The sequence below is a fragment of the Ovis aries genome, chromosome 19 (assembly GCF_016772045.2).
Source record: "Ovis aries strain OAR_USU_Benz2616 breed Rambouillet chromosome 19, ARS-UI_Ramb_v3.0, whole genome shotgun sequence".
NCBI classification, from domain to species: Eukaryota; Metazoa; Chordata; class Mammalia; order Artiodactyla; family Bovidae; genus Ovis; species Ovis aries.
This window is the reverse complement of record NC_056072.1, coordinates 35,885,315-35,908,947: the sequence shown is the minus strand read 5'-3', so window position 1 is coordinate 35,908,947 and position 23,633 is coordinate 35,885,315. Positions and strand designations below refer to the sequence as shown.

At 39.9% G+C, this 23,633-nt stretch overlaps 1 protein-coding gene across 23 annotated transcripts in view; it reads right to left on the bottom strand.

Annotated features, from left to right (window-relative positions):
* MAGI1 (membrane associated guanylate kinase, WW and PDZ domain containing 1) overlaps positions 1 to 23,633 on the bottom strand; it is a 653,852-nt gene that overhangs the window by 245,384 nt on the left and 384,835 nt on the right. The gene's annotated exons all lie outside the window — the stretch shown is intronic.

Sequence of the window (23,633 nt, the reverse complement as noted above, 5' to 3'; positions counted from 1 at the left end):
AATTTGGGTTAGATAATGACAACAAAAGTACACGTCACAAAAGAAAAAATAGGCATGTTATACTACATCAAAATCTAAGTTTTGTGCTGAAAAAGATGTTACCAATAACGTGAAATGACAATCTGTGGAGGATACAGGTACATGTATAACAGATTCACTCTGCTGCATATCTGAAACTAACACAACATTGTTAATCAACTACAGTCCAACATTTTTTTTTAAATGACAATCCACAAAATGGAAGAGAATAGTTGTGAATCATATACCTGATAAGGGACTTGCATCTAGACTGTACAAGGACTCCCTTCAACTTAACAATAAGACAAATAACTGAAATGTTAAATTAAAAAATGAGAAAGTACTTAGATATTTCTCCAAAGACAATACACAGATGGCCAATAAGCATATTAGAAGTACAACATCATTAGTCATTAGGGAAATGCCAATCAAAACCAAGATGAGATACCACTTCAAACTCACTTGGGTGGCTATCATTGAAAACTCAGCAACTGTATTCCCAGATCTATAGCCAAGAGAAATTAAAACTACTTCTACACAAAACTTTTAATTGAATGTTGCTAGCAACATTATTGGGCTTCCCTGGTTATTCCGGAGAAGGCAATGGCATCCCACTCCAGTACTCTTGCCTGGAAAATCCCAGGGATGGTGGAGCCTGATGGGCTGCCATCCATGGGGTTGCACAGAGTCAGACACGACTGAAGCGACTTAGCAGCAGCAGCAACATTATTGGGCTTCCCTGGTTATTCCAGAGAAGGCAATGGCATCCCACTCCAGTACTCTTGCCTGGAAAATCCCATGGATGGAGGAGCCTGGTGGGCTACAGTCCATGGGGTCGCCAAGAGTTGGACACGACTGAACAACTTCCCTTTCACTTTTCACTTTCATGCATTGGAGAAGGAAGTGGCAACCCACTCCAGTGTTCTTGCCTGGAGAATCCCAGGGACGGGGGAGCCTGGTGGGCTGCCATCTATGGGGTCGCACAGAGTCGGACATGACTGAAGCGACTTAGCAGCAGCAGCAGCAGCAGCAGCAACATTATTCATATTAACCCAAAAAGGAAATAAACCAAACATCCATCAACTAACAAATGAATTCATAAATGTGGTGTATCCATACAATAGGATATTATTCAGCAATAAAAAGGAATTAAGTACTGATAGATGCTGCAACTTGGATGAACCCTGAAAACATTATGCTAAGTTAAAGAAACTAGACACAAAATGCTGCATAGTGTATGATTTCATTGATATGAAATGTCCAAGAACAGGCAGATTTATAGATGAAGAATAGACTAGTATTATAGTTACCTAAAGCTTTGGGATTTGGGAGGAAATGGGGCATAACTGTTAATTAGTCAAGGATTCCTTATGGGGAAGATTAAAACACTCTAAAATTTGATTGTGGTGACACTCTCACAACCTTGTGAATATACTAAAAAACACTGACTTTTTGAAAAGCGGGTGAGCTATATAGTATGTGAATTACATTTCCATAAAGTTGTTCTAAAAATGTAGAAAGAAGGAATAATGAAATTAAGGTAGAAATATAGATAGGTAACTGGAGGCAATAAAGAAAAAAAAATCAAGAGAAAAAAAGCTGTTTTATGATAGGATTAATAAAACTGAAAAGCCTTTGGCAATTATGACCATGGGTGGGTGCGGAGTGGGGAGGAGAAATCACACACACTCCAAAAATTTAAAAAAAATCAACTTTAGCACAAAAGAGGTGGCATTAAAAATATATAAAAGAGATTTATTTTCATGTATAAGAGAATGCCATGTACAGCTTTATACCAGTTTAATTTCAAAATCTAGTAGGAACAGATCATTTTCCAGGGCAATAAATTAATGGATCTACCTCAAGAAGCAATAGGAATCCTAAGTAGAGCAATGGCTTTAACTAAAATGAAATGATGTTAAAGAATTATCTCCTTGTTCCCTTTTCCTAGCATTTATAAGGGAAAAAAAAAGTCCCAGGCCAGGATGCTTTATGGGCAGATTTTACAAAGACTTTCAAAGAAGAATGTGGTACCCTTTATGGTAATCAACACATACACACAACTATATATTATCCATTTTCTGTGGATTCATATATATATTTATGAATGACTAGGAAACTATCCCAGAGGACAATTTTAAATGATGATCTGTGGTTGCCTTTGGGGAAAACAATAGAAAACAGCATGAGGTGGGATGGTCCAAGAGGATGCTGATATTTATTATGATGTTTTTGTTTTTAATGAATAATTGACATGCATTGCTTACACAATAGAAAAAGGAATGTGAAGTGAAAAAAATTAGTGTTCACTGGAGACTAAATTTTCTGTCTCATTGACTGAAACATGGAGGGTAGATAAGAGGGTACCATTATTGCCACCTTATGGCAATGTATTCTAATTGCAGGCAAAAATCCCTAAGGAATGAAATAAATAGTCTCTGTACGTAGGTAAGGAAGTAACAGTTAGAACTGGACATGGAACAACAGACTGGTTCCAAATAGGAAAAGAAAAAGGCTGTGTATTGTCACCCTGCTTATTTAACTTATATGCAGAGTACATCATGAGAAACACTGGGCTGGAATCAAGATTACCAGGAGAAATATCAATAACCTCAGATATGTAGATAACACCACCCTTATGGCAGAAAGTGAAGAGGAACTAAAAGCCTCCTGATGAAAGTGAAAGAGGAGAGAGAAAAAGTTGGCTTAAAGCTCAACATTCAGAAAACAAAAAAAGATCATGGCATCTGATCACTTCATGGGAAATAGATGGGCAAACAGTGGAAACAGTGGCAGACTTTATTTTTTGGGGCTCCAAAATCACTGCAGATGGTGATTGCCATGAAATTAAAAGACACTTACTCCTTGGAAAGAAAGTTATGACCAACCTAGACAGCATATTCAAAAGCAGAGACGTTACTTTGCCAACAAAGGTCCGTCTAGTTAAGGCTATGGTTTTCCAGTGGTCACGTATGGATGTGAGAGTTGGACTGTGAAGAAAGCTGAGCGCCAAAGAATTGATGCTTTTGAACTGTGGTGTTAGAGAAGACTCTTGAGAGTCCCTTGGACTGCAAGGAGATCCAACCAGTCTATCCTAAAGGAGATCAGTCCTGGGTGTTCTTTGGAAGGAATGATGCTAAAGCTAAAACTCTAATACTTTGGCCACCTCATGGGAAGAGTTGATTCATTGGAAAAGACTCTGATGCTGGGAGGGATTGGGGGCAGGAGGAAAAGGGGACGACAGAGGATGAGATGGCTGGATGGCATCACCGACTCGATGGACATGAGTTTGAGTGAACTCTGGGAGTTGATGATGGACAGGGAGGCCTGGCGTGCTGCAATTCATGGGGTTGCAAAGTGTCGGACATGACTGAGCGACTGAACTGAACTGACTGAATAGTGGATTTGCAAGCCTGACCAGAATATCAAAGCAGAAGCCTGGTAATTTTGAATACCAAAATTTTCTTAGTTCTAAGATATCATTAATTATAAAAAAAATCTTTGAATTAATAACTTTCCAGAAAAAAGGAAAACTACCACAACAAACATCTACATCTATGTTCAACAACAGCCAATCACAGAAAAAAATACTGATTTCTTACTATCTGAGAATCAAGAAATAATGGTGCTATCTAACCAAGTGAGATGCTGATAAAAAAGAAAAATATTCTTCAAATGATAATAATTTAATCTGTGTTGTTTAGATTCTGTAGCCAAGATCGGTCTGGAAAATGATATTTAATTAGATATGGACAGTAATTATAAGAAATAACAAATATTTTGGTTATTAGGAAAACACCATTGGTTAGGAAGGAAAACAGAAGCATCTCATTATATATGATGCTTTTTAAAGTGACCAAGGGGCCCGAATATAAGATCAACATATAAGAGTGATATTGGAGTTTATATTGTTCATGTTTTTTCATGGCTTATGGATGAAAGATAACAACTTTCATATGTCAAAGACAAATGACCATATCACTTAGCTTCAAGTATTTACATACCCAAAGAAATGGGTATTTTCCTTATAATAAACTTGGATTTCCAGCATTAAAAAATATATAGATCAACCTGAGATGGTATTTTCCAGCTGGATTTTTAACTTGAATTTCCATGGAAGTGTGAGGAAGAAACCCCTTTATGAAGTAACAAGTCCACTGACAATTTCCTGGCTTTTCTTAGTCAAAAGAGGAGCCAAATAGCAAAGGGGAAATACATAGAATTCCTATGGATGTAAATTTCAACAAGAAGTGGAAAAGGATAGGCACGGAACATTTATATTCAAGTGTCATAATTCTAGCATTACTTCTCTTTAAGGTTGTGAAAGATGATCATAGTCTTGGATGGGACTCAAATGAGATTTTTTACAGGTTTTCCAAGAAAATGCAAAAAAAAAAAATCAGGCTTCTAGCTATTACACAAGAAAATGGCTCACGCAATGAAAATACACAATTTAAGATGATTAATAGAAGGATCCTGCAATGGTGCTATCAAAGATCAAAGTTTCAGGAACTTCAGACTTTAACTGCACAAAGGACGGTGTCAAAATTGACTCTTTACATTTTTATGACCAGATTTCTCTACAAATGACCTGTTTTACAAGACCACATCTCCCCCTCCTTTAAACTGCAAAACTTACACTGAACCTACAGTATCATCTTTGTGTCTTTTGACTCCTGCTGCCTTCAGGATACAAATTAGGCCTCCCAAGAGTATATTCACCGTGTGCAAGTTAGAACCTTTCACTACTTTCATATACCAGCCAAAAAGGCTCCTGAATAAATCTGTCACAGTGAATGAGTAAAGGGGGCATGAAATATAGATTCGATACTTTCCAGAGAGTCTGTTGTGAAAGGCAACTGTGCTTCTCGGGGACCATGCACCACTGCAGGGAGTGCTTATCTTCTTGCAGATATGCAATGACTCAGAGACGGAGAGCCCAAGAGCTGGCAATAAAAGAAAAACTAGCCCTTGGAGGCCAACTAGTCCTTTCCAGGGTGCCTATCCTACCTTTAGAGTGTGCTGAAGGGCTTTCAGCAGATCAGAGTTAATGAGGAGGAAAGAATGAATTAAGCTTACACTATGCAGCATTTGAGAGTACCTATCAGTGGGCCCTATGTTAGTAAATTATAAATTGTCCAACATGGCCTCGATAGTGGGTGAGTTATACGGTGGACTTTTCTCAACGGTAATTGCTCTAATATCAAACATTATAGTGGAAGAATTATAGAGACCAAACCTTGCAAGAAAGCCTTTTTTTTTTTTTTTTTTTTTAAGAAAGCCCATTTTTATCCACAACCCAGAGATGAGGTCTAGCAAGCGCTCTTGTACAGCAGGGTAGTTACATCCAAAGACCCTTTCGTCCTCCTCTGCATCACTCCACTCTGCTCACTAAACAGTTGTCATAGAAATAGAGCATGCGCATCTACTCATCAGATACATGAATCTATTTCTGCAGTTTGAGCAACTATTACTTGCCAGGACCTCTCTTGGTGCTTCTTATGTCTTATGTCACATAACTCTCACCACACTTCTATTGGGATGATACTACTGTCCCAATTTTATAAACTAGGAAACCTCAGGGAAGTAGTTTATCTGAGATCACAGAGCCACAGAGTGGAGGGCTGGTGAGTCAAACCAGTTCTATCCACAACCGAAGTTTATGTTGACTCAGCAGTCACAACCCTGTGCCTCTTCAGCATCCTGAAAACTGAAGGGGACTGATTTTCCAGGAAGTTCCCTTGGAGAAGGAAATGGCAACCCGCTCCAGCATTCTTGTCTGGAGAATCCCACGGACAGAGGAGCCTGAGCGGGCTATAGTCCACGGGGTCGCAAAGAGTCGGACACGACTGAGTGACTTCACTTCACTTCACTCCCTTGTAATAAGGTTCTGCTCAATGTTGACACAGGTATTCAAGGTGGGTTTCAATAACTGCCTATACCATTAGGATATAATGATTTTGTTATTTTTAGGAATAAATAATCTATCACAGTAATATGGTTTGGGATGCCCAGGTCATCTTCAACACACACAAATCTGGTGTACAAATGGGCAACCTACGCTAATTCCTGTCAGGACAGAGGATTCTTTGCTCTTTTCTAGCCTTCCCACCTACTTCCTGAAACTGCCATTGTCTGCCCCGAAGCAGCCTTTCACGCAGGCTGTAAACAAGTCTGCTAACAGAGGACATCCCTTCAGTATCTTCAGTACCGTCACCACCATCCCCATCATGGCCAGCACAATCACCATGCCCATGACCCATCCCAGCATTCTCCAGATGCGAAGTGCTTACAGGAGATCCAGACTGCGCCAGGCCACCTGACTCACCCTTTAAGGAAAGTACTGTTATTCCTATTTTCCAAATGAGAAAGCAAAGTCTCAAGAAGCTGGCTGACAAGGAAGAAAGAGGAAATAAAAGACATGCTTCCCACCACTACCCAGGGCAGGCAGATTTCTTTAATTGGGTCCTGCATCTGCATTTTATCTTATTCTCTCCTTTTCAGAAACTCTCTTGGTTCTCACTTGTCCCAGTTGCAAGCAATTCTTAGGAGAACAGATACAACTTCTAGTGTTCGTTTGTAGGAGATAAGTCACTTTGGCCTATAGTGTATTATGGACATGGGCACTGTCTTCCCTTTTGTTACGAAAATATAAAAAAGAGAAGAGAATATTGGGAAAGAAAAAGAAAGGTATTTAAAATATCTCAATAGGCTATTCACCTGATAGCAGAACAGATTTTTTTTCAGTTTAGGTATAAGACACCCATGCCTTTTCTGTGCGTGGAAACACAGGCACAGTAATGTATATTACGAGAAATTAACATACAATTCTTCAAGCCACTCTCACTACAACCTATAAAATAGATATTACTGGCCTGATCCTATAGATGAAGCTCAAAAAGGTGAGGCAACCTTTCCAAGTACATCTAATAACCAGCAGAGTCAAGATTTAAAACCCAGCTTTCTCTACCAATCAGCAAGAAAAAGACAAACTACCCAATTAAAAAGAAAAATGGGAAAGGATTTCAATTGTATTTCACAAAAGAAGGTCCCCAAGTAGACAATAAACATTTGAAAATGTGCTTAATATCATTACATATCAGAAAAAATGAAAATTCAAATGATAATGAAGAACCATGGCACATCTACCACAAGGATGGAAAATGTACAAGACTGACAATAGCAAATGTCAGTAAGGATGAGGAGCAACTGGAACTCTCACTCATGTAAGTACTAGTGCAAATCGGCACGATCACTTTGGAAACTGTGTGACAATCTCTGTTACAGGGAACTGCTTACGCCTGCATATGCCCACACATATGCAACAATTCTAGGTGTGAAACGAACCCATACATCCCCTTACATAAGAATGCTCCCAGCAGTAAGGAAGCTAAAACTGGAAGCTAGTTTACATCAACAGAAAAATGGATAAAGATGGTGGTAAAGTCACACAATGCAAGACTCAGCACAAAAACAAGGAAAAACCAAGCTACGGCTATTGTTACATGCAAACAATATGGATGAAAAAGAAGTTAGAACAAAATAATACACATTGTATGATTCTGTTTATATGAAATTCAACAAGAGACAAAGTAATCTAGGGTACTTAAGTTACAATCATGAGAGGGGACATGAGGGACCTGCTGGATTGCTCAGTGTTCTCCATATTGATCTGGGTAATGGGTACATAGACATGGGGGTGGGGGTATGAATGTGAATCTGCATAAAAATTCAGCAAGCTATGAACTTAAGATTTATATAATTTATTACAGATGTTTTATTTGTTTTCTACCTTAACTTTTTTTTAGGGTCTCTGTTAGAGCCCAAGTACACATAGCTCCAGTAACGGCTACTGACTGCTCTACTGCCAGAGTCTGGAACAAGGGGAAGAAATAGACAGTTTGTGGTGGAAGGAAAGAAAAGAAAGAGGGGGTAGGAAATGGACGGTGAGAAGGACAATGGAAGGAAAGAAAGAACAGAGGAAAGGAGAAAGAAGGCTGACAGGTCAAGGCAGGCCAGGCCCCTGAAGTATACAACATGAATTCAGAACACAACAGCAAGTATTATATCAATAAGTTATTTTTTTCAACTGCTCCATGTTCCCTAAAGATATCATTTTTTTTAAGTTGTATCTAACAGTTTGCTTCTGCAAACCATCTACATCTAGTCAGAGGTAAGAAATTCTTCTAAAGTATCCCAGACAATGGTGGATTTGCAAGCAGTGTCTGATTCCAGTGTAATGAAGAAGGTTGAATGCCTACCTTCTAGCAGGCAGCCTATATGGGAGGACCACATTAAGCAGCAAACTCGAAATTCAACAGAACCTGTATTAGTCACAAAATCCTATTCACTAGGGCAAAAACATGTAGATTCTCAGACTTATTTATAGTCATGCACCAAACCATCAGAACTTAGGTCAAATTTGAGCTCATCTGATGGTTTTCTAGGATGTTTCACTTCCAAGTCATATTATTCATCTAGAGAATATTTTATGTACAATTTGGGTAACATTTTTGTTTGCATCCCTCAAATCAACGGATGAGGAAAACTAAAAATACATAAGTTGTAATTTCTGACAATCCTGTAAGATCTGTTTAAAATGATCTTATGAGACTGGAAAAGAGAAAAATATCAAGTTTATTTATGTACAGCAACTATAACTAGAAAGCCAAAGTAATAAATCTTTTAAGCTTGTTGACCCTGAAAATGACTTCACTGGTAATATAACCAAATTCTGTCTTAGTTTTCAAAGCGAAGCACTTAAGAGATAGCATGGTCTCACTTCTAATAGGGAGGTCAGGAGAGAAGACCCAACTAGAAACATGGCAACCTCAGAAGAAATGGTCCAAGTAATAAAACGTTTTCCTTTTGATGATAGAAGTGTTAGAAATACAATGAGAAGGCTGAGCCTTGGTACCACTGGAGCTCAGTAGGGCCTGTCTTGCTTACTTAGATAGTTCAGATCACTTATTTACCCTACTTTGGCTTTTTCCATTAATAACCCACTGCACCTTGATTTGAAAGAGCCAAGTCTCAGTCCAAAGTGTCATTATATCTCATGAAAGTGAAAGTCGCTCAGTTCAGTTCAGTTCAGTCACTCAGTCGTGTCCGACTCTTTGCAACACCTTGAATCACAGCAAATCAGGCCTCCCTGTTCATCACCAACTCCCAGAGTTCACTCAAACTCATGTCCATCAAGTCGGTGATGCCATCCAGCCATCTATCCTCTGTCGTCCCCTCTCCTCCTGCCCTCAATTCCTCCCAGCATCAGGGTCTTTTCTAATGAGTCAACTGTTCACATGAGGTTGCCAAAGTATCGGAGTTTTAGCTTCAACATCAGTCCTTCCAATGAACACCCAGGACTGATCTCCTTTAAGATAGACTGGTTGGATCTCCTTGCAGTGCGCTCAGCTTTCTTCACAGTCCAAATCTCACATCCATACATGACCACTGGAAAAACCATAGCCTTGACTAGACGGACCTTTGTTGGCAAAGTAATGTCTCTGCTTTTGAATATACTATCTAGGTTGGTCATAACTTTCCTTCCAAGGAGTAAGCATCTTTTAATTTCATGGCAATCACCATCTGCAGTGATTCTGGAGTCCACAAAAATAAAATCTGCCACTGTTTCCCCATCTATTTCCCATGAAGTGATGGGATCAGATGCCATGATCTTCATTTTCTGAATGTTGAGCTTTAAGCCAGCTTTTACACTCTCCTCTTTCACTTTCATCAAGAGGCTTTTTAGTTCCTCTTCACTTTCTGCCATAAGGGTGGTGTCATCTGCATATCTGAGGTTATTGATATTTTTCCTGGCAATCTTGATTCCAGCTTGTGTTTCTTCTAGTCCAGCGTTTCTCATGATGTACTCTGCATATAAGTTAAATAAGCAGGGTGACAATATACAGCCTTGATGTACTCCTTTTCCTATTTGGAACCAGTCTGTTGTTTCATGTCCAGTTCTAACTGTTGCTTCCTAACCTGCACATAGGTTTCTCAAGAGGCAGGTCAGGTGGTCTGGTATTCCCATCTCTTTCAGAATTTCCCAGTTTATTGTGATCCACCGGAGAAAGCAATGGCACCCCACTCCAGTACTCTTGCCTGGAGAGTCCCATGGATGGAGGAGCCTGGTAGGCTGCAGTCCATGGGGTTGCTAAGAGTTGGATAAGACTCAGCGAATTCACTTTCACTTTTCACTTTCATGCACTGGAGAAGGAAATGGCAACCCACTCCAGTGTTCTTGCCTGGAGAATCCCAGGGACAGGGGAGCCTGGTGGACTGCCGTCTATGGGGTCGCATAGAGTTGGACACGACTGAAGCGACTTAGCAGCAGCAGCAGCAGCAGCATTGTGATCCACACAGTCAAAGGCTTTGGCATAGTGAATAAAGCAGAAATAGATGTTTTTCTGGAACTCTCTTGCTTTTTCCATGATCCAGCGGATGTTTGCATTTGACCTCTGGTTCATCTGATTCAGATTAATCATATTCTTTGCAGCCAAAGATGGAGAAGCTTAATACAGTCAGCAAAAACAAGACTGGGAGCTGACTGTGGCTCAGATCATGAACTCCTTATTGCCAAATTGAGACTTAAATTGAAGAAAGTGGGGGAAACCACTAGACCATTCAGGTATGACCTAAATCAAATCTCTTACGATTATACAGTGGAAGTGAGAAATAGATTTAAGGGACTAGATCTGATAGACAGAGTGCCTGATGAACTATGGATGGAGGTTCGGGACATTGTACAGGAGACAGGGATCAAGACCATCCCCATGGAAAAGAAATGCAAAAAAGCAAAATGGCTGTCTGGGGAGGCCTTACAAATAGCTGTGAAAAGAAGAGAACCAAAAAGCAAAGGAGAAAAGGAAAGATATAAGCATCTGAATGTAGAGTTCCAAAGAATAGCAAGGAGAGGTAAGAAAGCCTTCCTTAGTGATCAATGCAAAGAAATAGAGGGAAAAAGCAAAATGGGAAAGACCAGAGATCTCTTCAAGAAAATTAGAGATACCAAGGGAATATTTCATGCAAAGATGGGCTCAATAAAGGACAGAAATGGTAGGGACCTAACAAGCAGAAGATATTAAGAAGAGGTGGCAAGAATACACGGAAGAACTGTACAAAAGAGATCTTCATGACCCAGATAATCACGATGGTATGATCACTCACCTAGAGCCAGACATCCTGGAATGTGAAGTCAAGTGGGCCTTAGAAAGTATCACTACAAACAAAGCTACTGGAGGTGATGGAATTCCAGTGGAGCTATTTCAAATCCTGAAAGATGATGCTGTGAAAGTGCTGCACTCAATATGCCAGCGAATTTGGAAAACTCAGCAGTGGCCACAGGACTGGAAAAGGTCAGTTTTCATTCCAATCCCAAAGAAAGGCAATGCCAAAGAATGCTCAAACTACCGCAAAACTGCACTCATCTCACATGCTAGTAAAGTAATACTCAAAATTTTCCAAGACAGGCTTCAGCAATATGTGAACCGCGAACTTCCAGATGTTCAAGCTGTTTTAGAAAATCGCTCAGTTGTGTCCTACTCTTTGTGACTCCATGGACTATGCGGTCCTTGGAATTCTTCAGGCCAGAATACTGGAATGGGTAGCCTTTCCCTCCCCTGGGAGATCTTCCCAACCCATGGATCAAACCCAGGTCTCCCACATTGCAGGTGGATTCTTTACCAGCTGAACCACAAGGGAAGCCCAAGAATACTGGAGTGGGTGATCTACCCCTTCTCCAGCGGATCTTCCTGACCCAAGAATCAAACCAGAGTCTCCTGCATTGCAGGTGGATTCTTTACCAACTGAGCTATCAGGGACGCCCCTATCTCATCTCATAGCATCCTGTATCTACTGAGATGTCAAGGAGGCAAAGGGGCAAGATCTTTAATCCATGTCTACTATTCAAAAAGAGCCTTAAAATTAGACTTTTGTTATCATCAAATAAAGTTATGTGTACAGCTACAAAGATACACTAAAAGAAATGTATTTGGACTTGGAGTCTATTACTAGAATATACTGCGTTGAGTATACCTTGAGTTAATGTTTTATACATCTTGCAGCTAGTGAACTGCCCTATTATACTGCATTGTTATGTGTACGCTAAAAGGATTAAGTAAATGCAAGCATTAAAATCTCATCCTATCTTTTACTGTGGCACTGGTTTTAGTTGTTGTAAGATACAAAACTCTAAGCAGTCTATTCTTGAAGGGACCTAAGGAGAGAGCACTGTACAAAGGACTATATTATCTTGAGACTGGGCCGGGGATATTAAGATGCTTAATGAGTCAATTATACCCCTAATAAACATACTCCTTTTTAAAGAGGAATTAAGCCTAGAGATTTTAGTCATTTGCCCATGGTTACATGAGTAGATATTTCCTGATTCTTCCTAGGAAAGATATTGCACTGCTTTTCCTTTTGTCTTCTCTTCGGGCGGGGATTTATTTCACTTCCTGGTCACACTGGTTCACTGGTCTCAAGACTGAGCTTGGTGTCTGTCCCTGTACGTCATGTAGTCCTGGGCTTACTCTACCATGGGATTTACTTCACTCTCTTACAGCTGTCTCTTGTTTGTTACGGTGGTTGCCCACTATACTATAAACTCCCTGAAAGCAGGAAAGGTAACCAGTTTCCCCCCTAAATGTTCAGCGTCTGTCATGGTGACCTGCTCACAGTAGTATTCAATACATGCTTGCTGAATAGACAGATACATGAAATAAATGGAGACTGGCTGTGTGAATAGTTAGAGCAAATGACTGAAGGCAGGATAAATGAAAGAAATATCACTTCTACCCTGAAAGATTCAATTCCAATACTGTCTCAAACCTTTAATTGGCAGAATTAAGGACGGAGAGATCGTGTAATTGGACTGGCTTAGGCTTCTGGTGTTCAAGTATGTAGTGGGTATTACCCTCACAGGAGTAAGGTACCACTTTACCATGATGGAGACACATGCATCCCAACTGAATGGCAATGGGTTCTCTTTCAGGCTAGCTGAGTATCGGCTACTGGAACTCAGCCACAACATAAAGCCAGGCAGTCAGGGTGCTGCCCACAACCCAGGGCACCATTCACATAGATTATAAACTGAATAGTACCCCCTGGGATTGTGGTAGCTTTGATAGAATCTAAGACTAAGACATATTATCTTGAAAAGCAGGGAATATCCTGTCAGTTCAGTGATTAGGACTCCACATTTTCACTGCTGTGGGTTGAGATTCAATCCCTGATCATGGACCTAATACCCTCATTCCCCTAGCAAAAAAAGAGTATGAAAAAATAGTTGCTCTGTTCTCCAAAAGAGAAGGAGTATGTTGAATTACTGATTATTTTCCTTTTTTTTCCCCTAATGTTCTCCAGAGTTATAAACAGCAGGCACTATAAGCCACTGGCTAAGAAGGAAACTTTTAGAACAAGACAACACAGTTCTACCTTCACCACGACATCTTCAGCAAGGTATTCAATCACTTTGTTCCTCAGTTTCCCTGAATGTGGAGAGTAATAACATATACATACAAGGCTACTGTGAGGATTAAATGAGTTATTACACAAATATAAGACAAAACCTAGCACCTGGCAAGCACTCAATATATGGTAATAATTCTAATGATGATTATTATACTCATAGTCATCTAGAATGCCATTAGCAGATACGACCCATTTAAAAGAATTTTTCCTAACTTATTTCCTAAATATATTGAGTCTGCATATATATATATCCACACACACAGTCTGAGCTAAGAAAATGTGGTGGCTACTAGAGGCAGCATTAGCATCCGTGTTGAGTGCCTCGGTTCCAGTTCGATTCCACAATTTTAAGACAAAGTATTAACCTTACCAAGGCTCAGTTTCCTCATCTGTAAATGAGAACAATAACAATTACTTTCTCCCCACAGTTTTTCCGCAAAGGTTAAATGAGGAACTAAAACTACAACACTTAGCATGTATTTGGTATTCTGTAAGTGTTGGGGTTTTAATATATGCACAAAGTCTCAGGCTAGTCCCACTATAGGTTAATAAATAAGATCTATCAAAGTACTAACAAAATCACAATGTTAGGTTAAAAACATTAATATTAATAATCTGGAAAAACAAAAATATAACACTAATATATAATCCCCTTTTCCAGAAACTACATTGGTTGTTGTTTTTTTTTTTTTAATTTATGGTATGGGTAAATAGATGGGGAAACAATGGAAACAGTGAGAGATTTTATTTTGGGGGCTCCAAAATCACTGCAGATGGTGACTGCAACCATGAAACCATGATACTTGCTCCTTGGAAGAAAAGCTGTGACAAACCTAGACAGCATATTAAAAAACAGAGACATTACTTTGCCAACAAAGGTCCGTCTAGTCAAAGCTATGGTTTTTCCAGTGGCCATGTATGGATGCGAGAGTTGGACCATAAAGAAAGCTAAGCACCAAAGAACTGATGCTTTTGAACTGTGGTGTTGGAGAAGACTCTTGAGAGTCCTTTGGACTGCAAGGAGATCCAACCAATCCATCCTAAAGGAAATCAGTCCTGAATATTCACTGGAAGGACTAATGCTGAAGCTGAAGCTCCAATACTTTGGCCACCTGATGCGAAGAACTGACTCATCATTCCTGATGCTGGGAAAGATGGAAGGTGGGAGGAGAAGGGGATGACAAAGGATGAGACGGTTGATGGCATCACCAACGCAATGGACATGAGTTTGAGTAGGCCCCGGGAGTTGGTGATGGACAGGAAAGCCTGGTGTGCTGCAGTCTATGGGGTCACAAAGAGTCAGACACAAATGAGCGACTGAACTGAACTGTTTTTAAAATACTTTTATTTGGGAATAATTTCATATTTATAGAAATTTGTAAGAGTAAGAATAGTACAAAATTTTAACCATTTCTAATCTTTTGTAGCCATGGCCCTATATCCCTAAATACATTACAGTGTATTTTCCCAAAATAGAGATGTACAATTGGTTAAATTTTAAATGCAACAGGCAATATGTCAAGCAGATCATAAGTCTAGTATATTCTTATCATGACTGAAACTAACAAAAGTGACATTTTCTTATTGTTTCAACTGTGGGTAGCTCATTTCATAGGGACTTGGGTAACTTAACACAGCATAACTGGTGAAGTGTTCTTACTTGGATCTCATCATAAGTGCTCATTATCCATTAGAGAAGCTAGAAATTTTATTTGTACATAGTTTTATAAAACACATTTGATACAAGATTTCTTTAAACATATATTGTATTTCATTCTCTTAAATGACTCTTTGGGACCCCGTGGACTGTAGCCTACCAGATTCCTCGGTCCATGGGATTTCCCAGGCAAGAGTACTTGAGTGAGTTGCCATTTCCTTCTCCCCTGACATCACAGTCACATTCAGAATAATAAAAACATCAACTGTTGGTTAGCAGATGCTAACATGCCCATTAAAATCCACCACCTCTACAAACAAAAAGCAGGATCACCTATGTTTACCACATTAGATTTAAATAATCTTAGAGATCAAACATGTTTAATTCCTTTGTAAACTCCTTTAAGTCAATGATCAATGCCTCTTACAGGTTGCAATGATCTCAGTATCAAGGAGAGCCTTGATCAACATGTTAAGCTTCAGAAAAAACTGACTTATCCTTTCCTCTTTCAAATGACCTCTGCTTGAAAAGAAAGATGTGTTCAATCACTATTGTGCCCAGAGAAGGGAGAAGGAACAGGAGGGGTGGACTTTGGCATTCCAGAGCCCCGAGACTCCTAGATGAGCTGTATCTCGTTTTGACAGCAGCAGTAGAGTAAATGACAAGCCCTGCCAGGTAATGCATTTATCTTCACAGGCAAAGCAGCCGTTCCAAAGCAAGAATCTCAGATGTTGTCACATCAGCTAAGACAAGAAGTCATAAAGCAGAATGGCTATCAGTGCAGGAGGTGCAGTGATATCTAGACTGTAATTAGGAGGAGCTGTGAATGGGCACTCCAGCTCCAAACTCACCGGGAGACTGGACTTTCTGGGTTTAGATTCTCAGTCACGTAATCAGGGGAGTCTTCATCAGCCAACTCGGAGCTCAAGCTGCTGAGCTGCCCTTTATTCTGAGAACTTTATGGCAAGAGTAGCTCTGCTGATTCCCCCAAATGTTAAGTAATGAAGAAAACAAATAATAAAACAAGAAAAACAAAGAGGGTCTCTATCCATTTCTTCATCAGTTCTTTCCATCAATAGATGTTTATCCCATGGTCCAGGCACTCAGCCAGCCAGGTGTGGGCTGATCACTGAGGTAGATCCCGTCGCTCGCCTCAGGAGAGTAGGATTCTAAAAGAACAGACAGATATACAGCAGGCAGAGTATGTGGTCAAATGGGGTGGCGGGGCTGTGGAAGCAGTGAGGGAGGCAATGGGTCCAATCAACGGAGACCTTCCTGGAGGTAGTGGCATCTAGACTAAAGCTTACAGGAGGCTTATGAACTGGTTTAGATGGAAAGATGGAGAGAAAAGAGACAATAATTGATATCCAGTTATAAGAAGATATCAGGCATATTTGAGAAATGGACAAAGTTTGTATGACTAAAGAATTCAGGGGAAGGGTACTGGGAATGTAAGCAGGATTTGAGGGGCAGGAGACAGAAATATTATCCAGATGATTCTGAGGAATGAGAGAAGTCAGCAACACTGATGATGTTTCCATGCATTTGAAGTTCACTTATTGGGGCTCCCCCTGTAGCTCAGTGGTAAAGAATCTGCCTGCAGATTGGACTCCTGGTTCAGGAAGATCCCACATGCTGAGGAGCAACTAAGCCCAGGCACCACAACCATTGAGCCTGTACCCTAGAGCCTAGGAACCGCAGTTACTGAGATATAACCACTGAAGCCTGCTCATTGCAACTACAGAATAGACCCCATTCACTGCAACTACAGAAAAGCTCATGCAGCAAGGAAGACCCAGGGCAGCTGAAAATTTAAAAAATTCTTTTTTAAAAGATCCATTTATCTTAAGGTGGTTTTCCATGAGTAGACTACTGATATATCTCAAGAGGTTCCTACAGTGATTTTTTAAAAGCTGAATAATCATTAAGCTGTTATTAAAATTCAATACTACATATCAGTGAAATACATGAAAATCAGAGAGAAGATGCTTATTTCTTAGATACAATGACTTATCTAGCTTCCCACCCCCAAGACATAAAACTCTATGATTTTAAACATTTATAATTCAACAGTGAGGTTTTTCTTTCTTTCTTCTTTCAGTCTCAGTGGTCCGTGGTATACTGCTCTAATCACATTTTTGTTGTTTAGTCTCTCAGTCGTGTCTGACTCTTTGCAACCCCATAGACTGCAGCAGGCCAGGCTTTCCTGCTCACCGCCATCTCCAGGAGCTTGCTCAAACTCATGTCCATTGAATCAGAGACTCCATCCAACCATCAGGTCCTCTGTCATTCTCTTCTCCTCTGGCCTCAATCTTTCCCAGCATCAGGGTCTTTTCTAAGGAGTCAGCTTTTCGCATCAGGAAGTACTGGAGTTTCAGCTTCAGATCAGTCCTTATAATGAATATTCGGGTTGATTTCCTTTAGGATTGACTGGTTTGATCTCCTTGCAGTCCAATAGACTCTCAAGAGTCTTCTCCAACACCACAGTTTAAAAGCATCAATTCTTCAGCACTCAGCTTTCTTTATGGTCCAATTCTCACATCCATACATGACTATTAGAAAAAAACAAAGCGTTGACTAGACAAACATTTGTTGGTAAAGTAATGCCTTTGCTTTTTAATATGCTGTTCCAGTTGGTCATAGCTTTTCTTCCAAGGAGCAAACGTCTTTTAATTTCATGGCTGCAGTCACTATCTGCAGTGCTTTTGGAGCCCAAGAAAATTACCATCTGTCATTGTTTCCCCATCTATTTGCCATGAAGTGATGAAGTGGTAGGACTGGATCCCATGATCTTAGTTTTTTGATTGTTGAGTTTTAAGCCAGCTTTTCCACTCTCTTATTTCACCATCCTCAAAGGCTCTTTAGTTAGTTCCTCTTCACTTTCCAGCCATAAGGGTGGTGTTATCTGCATATTGGGGTTTACTTTGTATTTCTCCCTGCAATCTGGATTCCAGTTTGTGCTTCATTCAGCCTAGCATTTCACATGATGTACTCTGCATATAAGTTAAATAAACAGGGTGACAATACACAGCCTTGACATACTCCTTTCCCAATTTTGAACCAGTTCATTGTTCCATATCTGGTTCTAACGGTTGCTTCCTGAACTGCAAACAGGTTTCTCTAATCACATTACTGTGTGATCAGTACAGGAGTTAGAGAATTGGTTAAACCCTGACCACGCTCTTTGCTAACTGTGTGATTCGAAGCAACCTATATACCTCTCTGAGTCTCTGTCTCCTCCAATGTATCAATCTCTTGGGGCTGCTGTCAGCATTTGGTAAGACAATGCTGGAGATAGATATTTCCAGCTCCATTTTACCATAGATTTTTAAAAAATAGAGAGAGAGAGAGACTCAGAGAGGCTATCTGACCAAGCTGACCAGTTATAGAACAGCCCTCAGATTTTACACCAAGGCTTCTGACTCATTCTGCATCTAGTTACCTCTTTTTCTGCAGTAATTTTGGGGGTGGTGGTGGTAGTAGTAATTTTCAGTATGAAAAAGCAAAAAGATATGACATTGAAAGATGAACTCCCAAGGTCGGTAGGTGCCCAATACGCTACTGGAGAAGAGTGGAGAAATAACTCCAGAAAGAATAAAGAAACAGAACCAAAGCGAAAACAATGCCCAGTTGTGATGTGATTGGTGATGGAAATAAAGCCCAACACTGTAAAGAACAACACTGCATAAAAACCTGGGATGTTAGGTCCATGAATCAAGGTAAGTTGAAAGTGTTCAACAGGACATTTCAAGAGTGAACCTCGACATTTTAGGAATCAGTGAACTAAAATGGACCGGAATGGGTGAATTTAATTCAGATGACCATTATATCTACTACTGTGGGCAAGAATCCCTTAGAATAAATGGAGTGCCCTTATACTCAAGAAGAGTCTGAAATACACTGCTTGGGAGCAATCTGAAAAATGACAGAATGATCTCTGTTCATTTCCAAGGCAAGCCATTCAGTATCACCGCAATTCAAGTCTATGCCCCAACCACTAATGCTGACAAAGCTGAAGTTGAACAGTTCTATGATGACCTACAAGACCTTCTAGAACTAACACCCAAAAAAAGATGTCCTTTCCTCATAGGGGACTGGAATGCAAAAGCAGGAAGTCAAGAAATACCTGCTGTAACAGGCAAGTCTGGCCTTGGAAGACAGAATGAAGCAGGGCAAAAGCTAACAGAGTTTTGCCAAGAGAACGCACTGGTCATAGCAAACACCCTGTTCCAACAACACAAGAGAAGACTCTACACATGGACATCACCAGATGGTCAACACTAAAATCAGACTGATTACAGTCTTTGCAGCCAAAGATAGAGAAGCTCTATATAGTCAGCAAAAACAAGACTGGGAGCTGACTGTGGCTCAGATCATGAACTCCTTACTGCAAAATTCAGACTTAAAATGAAGGAAGTAGAGAAAACCACTAGACCATTCAGGTATGACCTGGCCAGGCAAAATACTAACCATCTGTTTTACAATAGGAGGTCCTGGTAAGGAACACGGAACTAATAAGCCAGCACCAACCAAAAGAGTTCAGGAAAGTTCAAAAGGTGACATCACATGTCCAACCACCTCCCAGAATCTTTCTAGCTGGCATCCATCTTGGCTGATCAATGCATGCGCCACCAGGAAGGACTGTGAGTCAAAATGATTGGCCAAAAACAACTCGGAAAATAATCCCTTCACCATAAAACTGGAGACTATAAGCCACAAGGCAGAGCAGTTCTCCTGGGTTCCTTACCCTACAGCACTGCACCCAAGCGCCCCTTCCCAATAAGAAGGGAGCGCCCCTTCTTCTGCTTTGTCAGCATATGTGTCTCCTTGGACAATTCATTTCTGAGTGTTAGACTTTGGTAACTGGAAGTGTCCACCCTTCCTGCAACAAAATCATTGCTGATGGTGACTGCAGCCATGAAATTAAAAGACACTTACTCCTTGGAAGAAAAGCTATGACAAACCTAGAAAGCATATTAAAAAGCAGAGATATTACTTTGCCAACAAAGGTCCATCTAATCAAAACTACGGGTTTGCCAAAAGTCATGTATCCATGTGAGAGTTGGACCATAAAGAAAGCTGAGCGCTGAAGAACTGATGCTTTTGAACTGTGGTGTTGTGTTACCCATTGATCTCTGTGTTTTATCAAAAGTATAAAAGGCCTTCTGAACAATAAAGGATGGGGCCAGCTTCTTGAAAAAAAAAAAATAAATAAAGACTCTTGAGAGTCTGTTGGACTGCAAGGAGATCAAACCAGTCAATCCTATAGGAAATCAATCCCGAATACTCATTGGAAGGACTGATGCTGAAGCTGAAGCTCCAATACTTTGGCCACCTGATGTCAAGAACTGACTCATTAGAAAAGCCTGTGATGCTAGGAAAGATTGAAGGCAGGAGGAAAAGGGGATGACAGAGGATGAGATGGTTGGATGGCATCATCAACTCGATGGACATGAGTTTAAGAAAGCTCCAGGAGTTGGTGATGGACAGGAAAGCCTGGCGTGTTGCAGTCTATGGGGTTGTAAAGAGTCACACACAACTGAGAAACTGAACTGAGTAATTTTCAATGATAATATAATTAAATTTTATCTATGATGACCCTTTTCATACAATGGAAATAATAAATGTTTTTGAATCAAAACAAAAGAGGAGTAGAAAATAATAATGACTATAGTAAATGAACAATTTAACTGGGTGAATTATATGATATATGAATTATATTTCAATAAAGCCACTTTTAAAAATAGCAGTGGATGAGGAGTGAGTAATGTGGCATTAGAACTGGTATGATTTTGAGGAAACTACATTTGTTACTTCACTTTTTTTACCTGAAAATATGGGTGCAAAACTTACACTGTCTGCCAAAAAACGAGGATAAAATGGAATTCTGAATGGCAAAATCCATCATGGTGCCCAGAAGGTTCTACTACACTATGATGACCCTAAAACAACTTGAGAACAAACAGCCTTATCTGTTCATTTCCAGTGACATGTGAGCCTCCTAAAATGTACAGAAAAGGAAGTCTACCCCAGCTCGCAAAGCACCTGTTCATGAGATCATCCCTTCTCAAAAGACCAAAGTTACTGAAATATCGGCAGCAGGAAGTTCTGGAAAATACAGATTGCAGGAGTTCATTTCCCGGTGGCACAGTTACAACATCACTGGGAAGATCCATGACTCAATCAAGGGCTTCCTCATCCATGAGCACAACAGCTTGGTACTGAGTTCTGCTCTATCAGTCACATGGGCCAAAGAACCAAAATAAACACAAATGTGGCCCCAGTCATCTAAGCCCATAACCAAATCCCATGTGACCCCTGTTCAAAGGCACACACACTGCGCCAGATTCAGAAACAGACCTCTTCCGAGTTTCCTTCCTGTTTTATGCAGGAAATACAAAATGAAATGTTACCTGTTTTCTCTTTAGTAAGAAAAAAAAAAAAAAAAAAACTCTCTCCACATTCTAATTTCTGATTTATTGGTTTCATGGACATGAAACATCAATACCAATGGCTCTCTATAAGCAAAGACAAAATATTATTTTCCACTGTTTTTTAAAAGGCTGAGGTCATTTTTGCCCCAATTCCTACAGAGTGATAAGCTTAAAATCAAGCCATTTAGCTCACAGTCAGGTCCAATAAATCACTGGAAAAAAACAAATGGAAAAGCTTGCCAAAATGTAACCATAGTAACACCACAGATGCGTCTAGAAATGGTGTGCTCATTTGCTTCATTCCCCATTTCTTAAATTGGAATCTGAGTAGGGGAAAAATCACACAGAGAACAATCATGATTCTGCAATTACTGAATTATGCAAAATTGCATCCAACCTGCTTACTAGAACTTCGGGGGCAGCAACGGTTGAGCTACAGAAATAGCCCTGGATGGCTTACAAGTCCCAAAGCCCTGGATCTGCCATGAAACAGTTACTTGATCGCTCTGTGACTGTGTTTGCTCATCTGGAAAATGGGTACTGGAAACCTCAACCTCAAAGGGCTGCTATTCTAAGTGTAACATGGGACAGTATATCAGAGGTAGGACAATGACTTGAAACCCTAGTCACCTTTGGCCTTGCTTTAATTGGCTTACCTTTGTGTCTTGTTTTCTTTCTTTCTTTATATAAAAATAGAAAGGCAATCCCTGCCCATGCATGTGAGTAACCATAGGTATTATCATCATTATTATTATTAATCCAAGTGTAAGGAACAGTTAGGATATTTTAGGATTATGGCTTTCAATACTAATAATGCAAAATTAAAAGAACTGGGGGCCAGGGATTCACATCAATGCATGATGGTATTTTCTCTGTCAAATGCAGCTCTGAAAATAAATAAATAAATAAATAAATGTGGCTCTTCCACTCAGCAGAAAGAGGCAACTTTGGGGGCACTGACCCATGTCACTTGCAGTCAACTCAGTCTCACTCTTGGAGTCTTGGCTTTATGAATAGGTGAAATGGAAGGCAGGGTCTGTTCTAAAATCTGATCGCTAAAGGTCCCCAGCTACGCTTTCAGTCTAAGTCCTTGCAGAACCATGGCATGCCTGAAATCAATTCTGTTCATCATTTTGCAGTAGTATGAGGAAACACTAGCACTCTAGCACATCACTGGAAAAATATTACCATCCATAGCAAACAAATTAGAGCAATCAGCAGAGTACCTTGAACTTCAAATTTGTCCTCCTTTCTTTAGGCGATTAAAAAAAAATTTTTTAATTATAAAATTTTGAACGACTGGATAATCGAGAGAAAAAAGAAAACTCCCAAGTAATAAAATAAAAATCATTCTTTCATCTTTTCTTCGTTTTTTCTTCCTATTTTGAATGAATGTAAATAATCACACGTCTTCCCAGGATTCTCATCTCATAATGAGCTGCATGAGAATGTAGTCTGATAGAGCATGGTAATACCTCATGATCTGATAGGCTGATTCCCTCCTCCCTTCCTTCTTTCCCTTAACCACAAAATTCCCAATGTCATAGTCCCTACATTCCATTATCTTGCTTTCTCAGATTTGGTCTTATCTAATAGGTTTGGAAATTTGGGGGTTTTAATCTGTGGAATCGCAGGCTTTCTTCAAAGGAAATCATATATGAAATCATGATTTATGAATCTCATTAAGGTGGGGAGGAAGAGAGAATTCACTGAGGCATTCCCTTTGTTGAGGGCCACCAGAGACCTACTGAAATCCTCAGAGGTCAGTTTGAAGGCCTCTGGCCTGGTCCTCTTCACTCATAACAAAAATGGTTAACATTTATGAGGCTTACACCGTGCCCATACGATACAAACACATTGACAAATGTCACTCCTTTGACTTTCTAACAGTTCTGTGAAGGTAGTAGGAGTGAGATGTGCTTTTCACTGCTGTGAAAACATGACCTTACAAAGGATAAATAATTTGCCTGGCATATTCAAGCCAGAACTTGAAAAACCAAGTCATTCACCTGGTTTAGTATTCTGTCTCACTGTCAATTTTTTTGCTTGTTTTT